Below are 12,546 nucleotides of genomic sequence, written 5' to 3'. Positions count from 1 at the left end.
ATGTAAACAGTTTAGCTCTATTGATTCCCTTATGTTTTCTCTTTTTCCCTGTTTATGCTTCTCTTGGATCTTGGTACTGTGTTGAGGGCCGATCTTAAGAGTCTGATAAGGGTTTAAGATCCAAGGCAGAGTTTGACCTCTGCTCAGGTTTTTACCCAAAAGGGCTCATAGATTAAGTGGTATGGCTCCCCCATTCCTTCCTGATAAAGAGGTCTCTGAGACATTCCTTCTCTCTCTTTGAACCTTAGATTTACATATTTACTCCTCTATGCAGGTGGCGCCAAGGCCCCTGGGAAAACCTTGGAATCTACAGCCCAATCTAGGAACCCTGATAAGAAGGAAATTCATGATTGTCACATCCTCAGCAGAAGTTCTGGGGAGTATCTCACGGGGAAGACTCTTTGAAGTTAGGCTAGATCTTCCCTCTATATTCTGTGCCCTCAGATGAATAAACTGAGTCAGTAATTCTACTCCGCCTGGCCCATGTCATAAGTTATTTCGTGCCTCTCCATTCGGTGTGCAATCTGTTTGCGGGCAACAATACTGGAGATCAAATTTTTGGTTTAATTCTGGTTTTCTTCTTACAAAAACTATGTAGGATCCCAGGAGAAAGTCCTTAACTGTTGCACACACATGGCTTTGACAAACTGTCTACTTGTCTGTTATAAAGCCTTAAATTTGACAATCCCTGTAAAAACTCTAAGGGGACAAAAACAATTCTTTCTTTCTTTTCTTCTGCTTTTAATTGCCATTTTTCCTGCTTCACATAAGCAATAAAAGTACTCATATCCATCACTAAGAATGCTCCACATGGATATTCACTCTAAAGAATATGAGATATTCTCTTGTTGAAACATAGAAAAGTCTGATTACATGTGACTTATTTAAATTCTTAAATGTCAGTTGTTTCTTTGTTATTATAGGACATCCATTATGCATGCTGCCATTGGTGAACCAGTAGGCATAGTCAGTCTTCTTCTTCAATATGATGTTGATGTCTCTTGCCGAGATAGATCTCGATAGACAGTTTACGACCATGCCAAAATCAGTTGTCGCCCAATGTAAGTTCTAACATTATAGTTCTAATTATCTTTATACAATTGCATTTAAAAGGTTTTTTTCCCCCCGTATACTTGAGACTGCAGGGACTTTCATAGCAAGCATCTGACAAGCACATTTCAAGTCACTAAGAAGAAATTAGGCAAATGGCAAAGTTAGGTTGTCCAAGTTGGGAGGACATGAGCAAGAGACAGGGTAGAAAGTAGAGTCAGGTAATCTGAGATCAGAATTTTCAGAAATAATAATGATGAAACCTGCCATTTTTATAATTCTTTAAGGTTTTCCAATGTTTTACATACATTTTATTATTTGATCTTCACAAAAGTTCTGTAATTTATTATACTGTCTGATTTAGAAAGGTAATTTTTGTTTGTTTTTTAACCTTTGCTGACACCTCTCAGTTATAGTAGACCCAAAGTTAGTTTTAGGGAAAATCACAATATGTCTTAGATGCCTTCAAAGGAGTGATAAATGAAAAGAATAAATCATAAATATTAATAGTCAACATTAGAATTTATAGAGTGGCAGTTTGGTACAGGGGAAAAAGTGGTCAATTTGGAGTCAGAGGACCTGGGGACAAATCATGCCTCTCACTATATGTGTAATGTTGGGCAACTGTTACCTTCTCTGGGACTCAGTTACTTAATCTATAAAATAAAGAGATTAGAGTAGATGACAAATATAGACCCTCTCAGTCCTAAACTTACAGTTCTGTAATACTGTGACTCTTAAGACAAGTGTATCACATCTAGCTTGAATGATTCATTATGCTCTACAGACTTTATGAAAACAATTTTTTTTTTGGTGATAATCTGATTATGTAAGGTTTGAGATACACCAATACTTGGTGCATATAATTTTTATCTTTGTTGATGTAGACTTAATTCATTTTATATTTTATTTTATACATAGTCATTATGAACTAATTACTGAGTATGGAAGAGAGAAGGGACTTTATCAGTCCCAGTCAACCCTAACCAGCAGTTCAGAGAGTGCTTTTGATCCAGAATTTGCTTTGGGTGGAGCTGCCATGGATCAAATAGGTAAGACTTAAAAACTTGAAGAAATAGTGACTTTAGAAAATAATGAAAGAGCAATCTTAAAATTCATATATATTTTTTTCTGTTTCCATTTTATACTTTAAATGGGTAGGAACGTATTTATTTTTGATTAGTTACTTAATTATCCTTGTAGGTTCACTATCCTGAAGCCATTTACTAAAAACAGCCACAAGATCTTTTGTGTTATTATTATCTGCTTTATCCAAAAATTTCTTTATGTAGGCTTCAATAACAATTTTCAGGTTTCTAAATTATTCTAAATATATTTAACCAAATTATATGAAAAGTCTTTAATACTTTTAAAATATATTATATTTAGCAATATAACTTATTTCTGATTCTTAAATATGGGAAAAATAAATGATAAATATGAGACTCTATAACTGTAGCATGTGTACCCATACTTACACACACACGGACAGATGGACTGTATGAATGTATAAAGATAGAACAGAAAAAGAGCAAGAGAGCAGAGCCCACATTCTTTTTAAAACTCTGTAAATCACTTATCCAAGCTTTGGAAATATGTATATTTTAAATCTCTTCAAAATTTTAAAAGGTTCATAAAGCTTTTGCTTTATTCTAAAGAAAATACAAAACCCACAGGACTTAGAGGGACCAGGGAATAGAGATTGAAAGGAAATGCATATAATCATAGATTTTTGGTCAGTATTTGCATGCGCTCCCAACCCCAACTTTGTGATTCAGGTAGTTAAACTTTAGACAGGAGATTTTCTGACTTAGCTCCTAACATTTAATCCTACCAGCTGGGCCATTTGGAATCTTAATGATCTGGGCTTGCAATAATAAATTCATCTCACATTTATAAGACTTTTTTTTTCAAATCAGTTGACCTATTACCTTGTGTGAAAGATAGTGTGGATATTCTGGTTACTCTCATTTGAATAGTGATGAAACTGAGGAGCAGAAAGCTTCAATGACATGCTCATGCTAACAGAGCTAAAAGCAAAGAGTTATCATGCCCTCTTAACTACTGTACATTACATCATATATCAGAGATGACCTATGTAAATCTTCCTTAGAAGAAATGAGAAATCACAATGGCAGAAAAGACAGTATTTAATTTTAAGTATACATTACTACTGCCTAAAAAGGTTATATTCCAATAAAATACTTTAATTCCCTATAGCTAGTCATGTGACAACTGAACCTCACTTTCCCTCATTTTGTTCATTTGTAGTCTTATCTATAGCTACATACGTGAAATTGTTATGACAAACATTGAATTGCAAAAAAGTGAAGTTCTGTTCCTCAATAAGTAATAGTTTTACATGTTAACTACATATAAAATTTTAAGCACATTTTAAAAAAAATTCATAATCCAATTTTAATAAAAATAATTATACTAAGTAATCTCATTGAAGATGTAGTGTCTATGAAGTGAATCAAGAAAAAGTTATAGTCTAGAACACAATTAAATATAAGGACAGTTGAAGAGTATGGCGTATTAGTGATAAGGCTATTCATAAATATGTTCAAGGAAGATATCAGAATGTAAACATTGACTTTATGAAATATATAATAACCAACAACGTTTTCTATACAAGCCAAAATCATAATGTATGTATAAATATATTAATGTTAGAATTGTATAACGTTAAAAAGAACTAGGGATAGGAATAAAAAGAAAAATTAATTACACTTATTTGCTATTATAAAATATATCTGCTTTCCTTCAAATATTCATCTGTCACTATGAGACATGTATTTTTTCCACCGCATTTTCTGTTCCTCAAAAAAAAATGATAAAAATTCATCTTTTCATAGGTAAGTGTAGCAGTAACGGCATCGCTTATCCCTTCATTAGACTCAAAATTGGTGATCTCTCAGTTCTTCTAAACTTTTGAGGAATCAGTGAGCTATTGTCATAAACCTCATATCTTCATTGTTTTGTAGTGAACCTTAGAGCAATAATAAAGTGACAACTGTTGTCTTTGACTTTTACTAATAGTGAAACTTTTGCATGTTTTTTTTTTATGTAAATCATATTGTCCAAGGGAACCAGGCATTTACATTAAGAATGAGTATGCTAGAGCCCTGGTCCTGGGGCATAGTAGTCTTTTTCACTTTCCTGAAACCAACATTTGCTTTCTTACCATTATTTATTTTTATACCCATTAATTGTGAATAACCCCAATTCTATATAAAAAAAAAACACAGAATTTGTGAGTTTTCTGGTACGTTGACAAATGATGATATTCTGGGGTTGATCACCACCCTAGATATTTCTTCTGGTTACTTTAATATTTTGTATTAAATTCAGGTTTATAGTACAAAAGCCACAAGGTATACAAAACATTGGATTCCAAAGTTGTTTTTTTTCCTGCTCTCTAAAAATTGATACTCTATTTGCTCTTTGTGCAACCATAATATTAATTGTGCAGTATCATCTTCCTACACAAATCAACATGGATGATACTATGAACCATTGAATGATAAAGGCCAACAAGTAAAAGATATCCAAAAGATATCCTTCTCAACAAAGACAAGGCTGTTGTGTAGATAGATAAGCCAGGAAGGATTTAGGACCAGTGGTTTAGTACTGCCTCTGCCACTAAGTGCCTCCATCTCTTTGAACCTCAGTTTCCTTCTGTTTCTATTTACAAATATGAAGTGAAGGGTTTGAAATGCCCTGTGAAATTCTGTCTCTTCTAAAAGACCATGCTACTTCATGTTTTAATACCATTGATTTTAAGTATTTTTTTAATCAGACCATGAATAATATGGCAAGTTAGCTACAATAGTATCATCATCTGTTGTCTACCTCCCTGATAAAACACTTTATGCCACATAAATGTAGTCTATAGCATAACAAACAAATCCCCCTTTAAATGTACATTTTATCGTTTCAAACGCTTCTATGACTTTTCCCCATAAGGGCATGCAAAACTTTATTCATAATTTGTAAATCGCTTAGGTTATAAAAAACCACTTCAGTACATTGCAGACAAATTGTAAATGTCTAATCTACTTAAAGTAATAATCCATATAAGATAAGGGGACATACTATAATTTTCTATAGAACAGAATCTAGCCTGACCTAGATGAAAAAGAAGTCATTTTGCTGTCCAATTAGTTTTCATATATACACCCTTTTTTTCTTCTTAATTTTTTTTCTTAATTTTTTAATTAATTTATTTTTAGTTTTCAACATTCACTTCCACAAGATTTTGAGTTCCGTATTTTCTCCCCATCTTGTCCCTCCCTCCACCCCAAGATGGCATGCATTCTGAATACCCCTAATCTGCCCTCCCTTCTATCTCTTCCCCCTTCCTCTTATCCCTTTCCCCTTCAATTTTCCTGTAGGGCAGTATAGATTTCTATACCCCATTTAATGTATATATTATGCCCCAGTTGCATGTGAAAACAATTTTTTTTAAAATTTTTGTTTTAAAAATTTTAGGTTCCAAATTTTCTCCCTTCCTCCTTCCCCATCCACCCTCATTGAGAAGGCAAGCATCTTGATACAAGTTATATGTGTGTAGTCATGCAAAACGCTTCCATAGTAGTCATATTGTGAAAAACTAAGTATATTTCCCTTCATCCTACCCCCCATTTATTCTACTCTCTCTTTTGACACTGTCCCTCCTTAGAAGTGTTTGCTTCTAATTATCCCCTCCCCCATCTGCCCTCCCCTCTCTCATCCTCTTGCTTTCTTGTCCCCTTCCCTCCCATTTTCTGTAGGGTGAGATAGAGTTCTATATCCCATTGACGTATATGTTATTCTCTCCTCATGCCAAATCCAATGAGAATAAGATTCACTCATTCCCTCTCACCTTCCCCCATTTCCCCTCCGCTGTAAAAGCCTTTTCTTGTCTGTTTTATGTGAGATAATTTACTCCATTCTACCTCCCCATTTCTTCTTCTTCCACTATAATCCTCTCTCATGCCTTAATTTTATTCTCCAGATATCCCCCCTTCATCTTACCTTGTATCATCTGTCTATCTATCTATCCATTTATCCATGTACATACATACATAATATATATATATATATATATATATATATATATATATATATATATATGTGTGTGTGTTATATATATATATATATATTTTTCCCCCCTCCAGCTGCTCTAATGCTGACAAGGGACTCATGTGTTACAAATATCATCTTTCCATGCAGAATGTAAGCAGCTCAGCTTTAATAAGTCTCTTATAATTTCTCTTTCCTGTTTACCTCTTCATGTTTCTCCTGAGTCTTGTATCTGAAAGTCAAATTTTCTAATTAGCTCTAGTGTTTTCATCAAGAATGCTTGAAAGTCTGCTATTTCACTGAAGATCCACTTTTTACCCTGAAGGATTATACTCAGTTTTGCTGGGTAAGTGATTCTTGCTTGTAATCCTACCTCCTTTGCCCTCCAGAATATCATATTCTAAGCACTCTGGTCCCTTAATGTAGAAGCTGCTAAATCTTGTGTTATCCTCATTGTGTTTCCACAGTACTTGAATTGTTTCTTTCTGGCTGCTTGCAATGTTTTCTCCTTGACCTGGGAATTCTGAAATTTGGCTACAATATTCCCAGGAGCTTTCCTCTGGGGATCTCTTTCAGTAGGTGATCTGTGGAGTCTTTCAGTTTCTATTTTGCCCTCTACTTCTAAAATATCAAGGCAGTTTTCCTTGATGATTCCGAAGATGATGTCTAGGCTCTTTTATTTTTTTTGATCATGGCTTTCACATAGTCCAATAATTTTTAAATTCTTTCTCCTGGATCTATTCTCCAAGTCAGTTGTTTTTGCAATAACATATTTGACATTGTTTTCTCTTTTTTTTTCATTCTTTTGGATTTCTTTTACAGTGTCTTGGTTTCTCATAACGTCACTAGCTTCCAATTGCTCCATTCTAATTTTTAAGGAAGAGTTTTATTCAGCAAACTTTTGGACTTTTTTTTTCCCATTTGGCCAATTTTGCTTTTTAAGGCATTCTTCTCCTCATTGGCTTTTTGGACCTCTTTTGCCATTTGGGTTAGGCTATTTTTTAAGATGTTATTTTCTTCAGTATTTTTTTGGGTCTCCTTTAGCAAGCTGTTGACTTGGTTTTTCAGGATTTTCTTGCATCACTCTCGTTTTTCCTCTACTTCTCTTACTTGCTTCTCAGAATTTTTTTTGAGTTCTTCCATGGCCTGGGACCAATTCATATTTTTCTTGGAGGATTTGGATGTAGGAACTTTGACTTTGCTGTCTTCTTCTGATTGTATGTTTTGAACTTCTTTGTTTCCAAATAAAGATTCTATGCTCCGACTCTTTTTGCACTGCTTGCTTATGATCCCAGCTAATTCTTTGAGTTGCAAAGTCTTTGTTAAGGTAGGAATCTGCTTCCGGTGTGGAGAATGTACTGTCCCCAGCTTTGGGGGTTTTGTGCAGCTGTTTTCAGAGGTACTTCTAGGGACCTGAAAATTTGCAATTCTTCCAAGGTGCTATGATCAAGGGTGAGGTGTTTACTCCTTTCCTGGTCTGTGCTCTGGTCTATGAGTGACCACAAGCACACTTTTTACTGTTCTAAATATCTTTGTACATGTGGGTCTTTTTCCCATTTTATGATCTCTTTGGGTTACAGACCTAGCTGTGGTATTGCTGGGTAATATGTTATTCACAGTTTTGTAGCCCTTTGGGCATAGTTCCCAATAGCTCTCTGGAATGGTTGGATCAATACACAACTCTGCCAGCAATGCATTAGTGTTCTAATTTTCCTACATCATCTCCGACATTTATAATTTTCCTGTTTTGTCATGTTAGCCAGTCTGGTAGGTGTGAGTTGGTACCTTAGAGTTGTTTTAATGTGCTTTTCTCTGGTCAATAAGTAATTTAGAGCATTTTTTCATGAGTATAGTAGCTTTAATTTCTTCTTCTGAAAATTGCCTATTCATATCTTTTTACCATTTCTCATGTGGGGATTGACTTGTATCCTTATAAATGTAACTCAGTTCTCTACATATTTTAGAAATGAGGCCTTTATCAGGGACATTGGCTGTAAAAATTGTTCCTCAGCTTTCTGCTTCTCTTCTAATCTTTGTTGCATATGTTTTGTTTATGCAAATCCTTTTCAATTTAATATAATGTACATTATCCATTTTGCATTTTATAATGTTCTCTATCTCTTTTTCCATCATGACTTCTTTCCTACTCCTTAGATGTGACAGGTAAACTATTTTTGGCCCTTTTCATTTGTTTATAGTATCATCTTTTATGTCTAAATCAAGTACTCACTTTCACTTTATCTTAGTATGCAGTGTAAGATCTTGGTTTATGCCTAGTTCCTGAAATATTATTTTCCCATTTTCACAGTAGTTTTTTTTTTTCAAATCCTGATTTTTTATTCCAGAAGCTAGAATTTTTCATTTTATCAAGCAATAGATTACTGTAGGCATTTACCATTGTGTGTGCGCATATATATATATTATATATATATATATATATATATATATATATATATATATTATATATATATATATGTGTGTGTGTGTGTGTGTGTGTGTGGTGTGTGTGTGTGTGTGTGTGTGTGTGTATATATATATATATGAAAATTTTATTTATTTATTTTGATTTCTCAATGCTCACTTCTGTAAGTTTTTTACTTTAATATTTTTCCCTCTCCCTTCTTTCCCCAAGATGGCTTGCAATCTGATATAAGCTACACACATATATTACGATTCAACATAAGGAAGAATTAGGTACAATAGGAGGAGCCATCAGAAAGAGGTAACAAAAGAATACATAAGAAAAAAATAACAAATCCTATGCCTCGATTTGCATTCAGACTCCATAATGATTTCTTTGGATATGGATAGCATTTTCCATCATGAGACCTCTGAAGATGTCTTAGATCCTTTATTGTTGAGAAGGGCTAAGTCTATCAACGTTAGTCATTGCACAAGGTGGCTGTTACTGTGTGCGACATTCTCTTGTGTCTACTCACTTCATCTGATTTTATTGTATTGTTTACTATTTTTCTAAATTGAATTTCTCTTTCTACCCTTTGCTGTTGAACTTTGTTGGTAATATTTAGAAATGCTGGGATTTATGTGGATTTATTTTATAGACTACAGCATTGTTAATGTTGTTAGTTGTTTCAGGTAGCTTTTCAGTTGATTTCTTAGGGTTCTCTAAGTATACCATTATATCGTCTTCAAAGAATGATAGAAATAAAACTAATTTTTCAAACTCTTTCTCTTCTCTTACTGTTAAAGCTAATATTTGTAGTCCACTACTGAATAATAGTGGTGATAATGGGCATCCTTTTTTCATCCCTGGATAAATCTTAATTTTTTTTAATGATCTGATCTTAATTTTGTCCACAAAGATCATGAGGGAATTTTTCAAATGCTCTACTGAAATTTGGATAAAGTATATTGATAATAATCCCCTAGTCAATCAATATGTGAAGATAGTTAGGTATGATCTGTTGTGACTTCCTAATGAACTCAAGAAAGTGGATGACATCACCAGCAAATACTGTCCAAGACATTATTCATAAGGCAAAGGAATTCAACAGCATCTGAGGTTACGTAAGTTCTAGAAAGATATTGACTAACACAAAGGCTATCAGATTTTTAACGAGGTCTTCTCTTCAATGCATTTTTGTACCCCATTTCCATTCAACCACTTGTATTTTTTTAATTTGTAGTGCTTTAATATACTTTAACTTGCTTGCATGTTAAAATAATTCCATGAGGTTGGTATCATAGGTGTTATCTTCCCTTGGATGATGTATTAAGTGTCATGCCTGTGGCCACACAGCTAGTAAGTATAAAAAGCAGCATCTGAAATCAGAGACCTTCTGACTCTGAAATCCAGCAAATTATTGACTATGCTACCTCTTGAGGGCTTGAAAATAGAGCTGGATAATGAACAATTACAAATATCTGAAAAAAGGATTGGTTTTTTTTTAATTTCTTGCTTTTCTAAAGTAGAGTATTTATATATTTATCTCTGCCCCCACTCCCCTTTCTAACAAAAACAGTTAAGCAAATGAAACTGATACCCTTCCATACCCCAAAACCCCATCAACCTGTGAAAAAACATTTCATCAGTATTCTGATTAATATTAATTATTTACCTTAACCTGAATGCCTTTAGTATTTTTCTTTCTATGAAATATGTCTCTTGATTCTGCTTTTTTTGCTGTACATAAGTTCATACAAATCTTCCCTCTTTTCTGTTTCTTCCCCAAAGTGCCCACATGGGGCTTTCCCTCGCCTCAATCCCTCATTGACCTTATTTTGTTACATGCCTTGTAGTAGACAGACAGATGAGTCAAAGGGTTCAAATAGTTTAGTGACTTTTCTTTAAAAGTTCCAGATTGTTGTAATGGTTGGACAAGTGAAAAGATCTACCACCAGTATTTATTAAGAACTCCTTTCTTAAACAGCATCTATTTTTTTTATGTTTGTAAATTTAATTTGAGGTGAATCCAGTATTGTTAAATGTTCATTTCTCTTAGTGACTTCCTGTAATATTTTGTTTGTTAATTGCATTTCTTACTTCTGAAAGTCATTTGTTCCTCTATTTTGAACACTTAGCTAGGAAATGATTCTTAGTCTCATATTTTTGTATCAGTTTCTATAGTAGATTTTATTCCACTATTTGATTAAACTATTTTCTCAAATCTAGTTTCTCTTGGTTTTGTTTGTACATGTGCATTTTAATTTTATGCCTCTATCGTTTGGTTTGCAATTCTGCTTCTTATAATTGTGAAAGCTCCTTTCATTCTCCTGATTTCATCCCACTGTGTGTGTGTGTATGTGTTATTGTTTGTTTGTTTTTTTCCCAAACAGTAGGCTGAGAATCCATTTGGAACTTATTGTGGAAATAAATGCTGATCTAAACATTTTCTGTCAAACATATGATCAGTTTGCCTAGAAGTTTTTGTCAAATAAAGAGGGTCAGGGTTTGAAAAGTAGGTACTGAATGGATGACTATCATCAACTTTAAAGGTTACCACCAGAGTGGTGTTCAGGTGGAGGTGAAGCATCTCATTGTGCAAACAAGAAAAGAAGGAGAACTGTGATCCAGGAAAGAAGTGTATGGGGCAGCAATGGGCCTGTATCATAAGACCTGGAAAGAAGGGTTCATTGTGGTTCTGGGAGTATGGGTTTACTGAAATGATTTTGGAAAAAATTATAATGCTCGATGTCCAGTTTCAAGTAAGATGCTTTCCACATATAGCCTGCTGTTCTCAATATAGGGCTGGTACAACCACATGGATAAGTAGCTTAAAATGAGATCCTGGTCTGTAGTATGGGCAAGCTGTTCCACAATGATGCATTTCAGGTGTATTTTTTTTTCTTGTACATTTCTGAAAGCTTATGGGAAAATTCATAGAAGTAGGTAGTGGGACATGTATGGAAAAGGGGTGTTTGCTAATTTCCACTTCCATAATGGTAATTTTCTAGGTTACAAGTTCCTTTAGTGGTTGATGTTAGCTTTTCCATTTTCACCTGTACCTTAGCCAAGTTTTCCAAACTGTCATGAAGTTCCTTACACAACATCCCAAATTCCTCATTATATTTTTGATGTACCTTTTGAGAATGAAAGCCAGAAGCAATGGTGTTGCATTCTAGTTCTACCTCATCTTCATTAAGTACACTGATTTTGATGTTTCCTATTTATTTGCAACAGAAAATCCCATTTTGTTGAGTCTCCCATTTTGATAATAAATTGTGCCAATCTGCAGCATTGTCCTTAATTTTTCTTGTGCTGACAGATGAAACAGTTCTTTTGGGAGTAACCATGCCAGAGTTCTTCAAGTCCATGACTTCAGTGCCCAAGATCTAGCCCAGTGCGGGCAGGAGGAAGTTTGAAGCCAATTGCATTTTTTAAGGAGTTACTTTCTTCAGTCAATTTTTGTCCTTCCTAGCTATTCACTCTCTCTTGCATACCTCTCATTTCTTTTCCCAGTTTTTCTTTTATCACTCTTATTTGACTTTGGAAATCCTTCTTGATCTCTTCCAAGAAGGCTTTTGGGGCCTGGAAGCAATTCATATTTCCCATAGGGGTTTCAAATGTAGGTATATTGACTGTGCTGTCCTCTTCTGAATTTGTTTTTTGATCTTCCCTGTCACCATAATAATTCTCTAAGGTCAGCGTTCTTTTCTGCCTTTTGCTTGTTTTGTTTGCCAGTTTCCTGGCTTTTAAAGTTAACTTTCCTATTGGAGCACAGGGAGCACTGTCCCAAGCTTCTTGTGCTGGGAGCACGGTGCCTTGTCACTAGCTTTCTGTACTGGGGCCTTAGGTGCTGGCACGTGGGGGATTTGGGGTCTGGCTGCTTACCAGTCGCTCTGCTGGGGTCCTAGTGGTGGTGTCTGACATATACTAAGGCTAGGTACAGTTTTTCTGCCTTTTCCCTGGGCTACACTGAATCAAGTGGAGGTCCAGCCACTGGTGGTTGCCTGCCTACTTGGAGCTGC

The 12,546-nt window shown here is 34.7% G+C and overlaps 1 long non-coding RNA gene and 1 pseudogene across 2 annotated transcripts; one reads left to right on the top strand and one right to left on the bottom strand.

The window, feature by feature from the left end:
• The first annotated feature begins 32 nt into the window (after nucleotides 1-32).
• Nucleotides 33-10,713, top strand: LOC110204704 (uncharacterized). Of its 2 annotated transcripts, none has more exons than XR_002323391.2 (3): nucleotides 33-1,061; nucleotides 1,972-2,102; nucleotides 6,374-8,513. It is a non-coding gene; the product is annotated as an uncharacterized LOC110204704 (long non-coding RNA). The 2 variants fall into 2 exon arrangements; XR_002323393.2 differs by lacking the exon at nucleotides 6,374-8,513 and adding an exon at nucleotides 8,750-10,713 and having other exon boundaries at nucleotides 34-1,061.
• Nucleotides 10,714-11,029: 316 nt separating this feature from the next.
• Nucleotides 11,030-11,892, bottom strand: LOC110204705 (cyclin-dependent kinase 2-interacting protein pseudogene; annotated as a pseudogene).
• Nucleotides 11,893-12,546: the final 654 nt, after the last annotated feature.

Source organism: Phascolarctos cinereus, unplaced genomic scaffold (genome assembly GCF_003287225.1).
Source record: "Phascolarctos cinereus isolate Bilbo 61053 unplaced genomic scaffold, phaCin_HiC Scaffold_954;HRSCAF=1609, whole genome shotgun sequence".
Taxonomy (NCBI): domain Eukaryota; kingdom Metazoa; phylum Chordata; class Mammalia; order Diprotodontia; family Phascolarctidae; genus Phascolarctos; species Phascolarctos cinereus.
The sequence above is the reverse complement of the archived record's forward strand: the minus strand, read 5'-3'. Positions and strand labels throughout refer to the sequence as shown.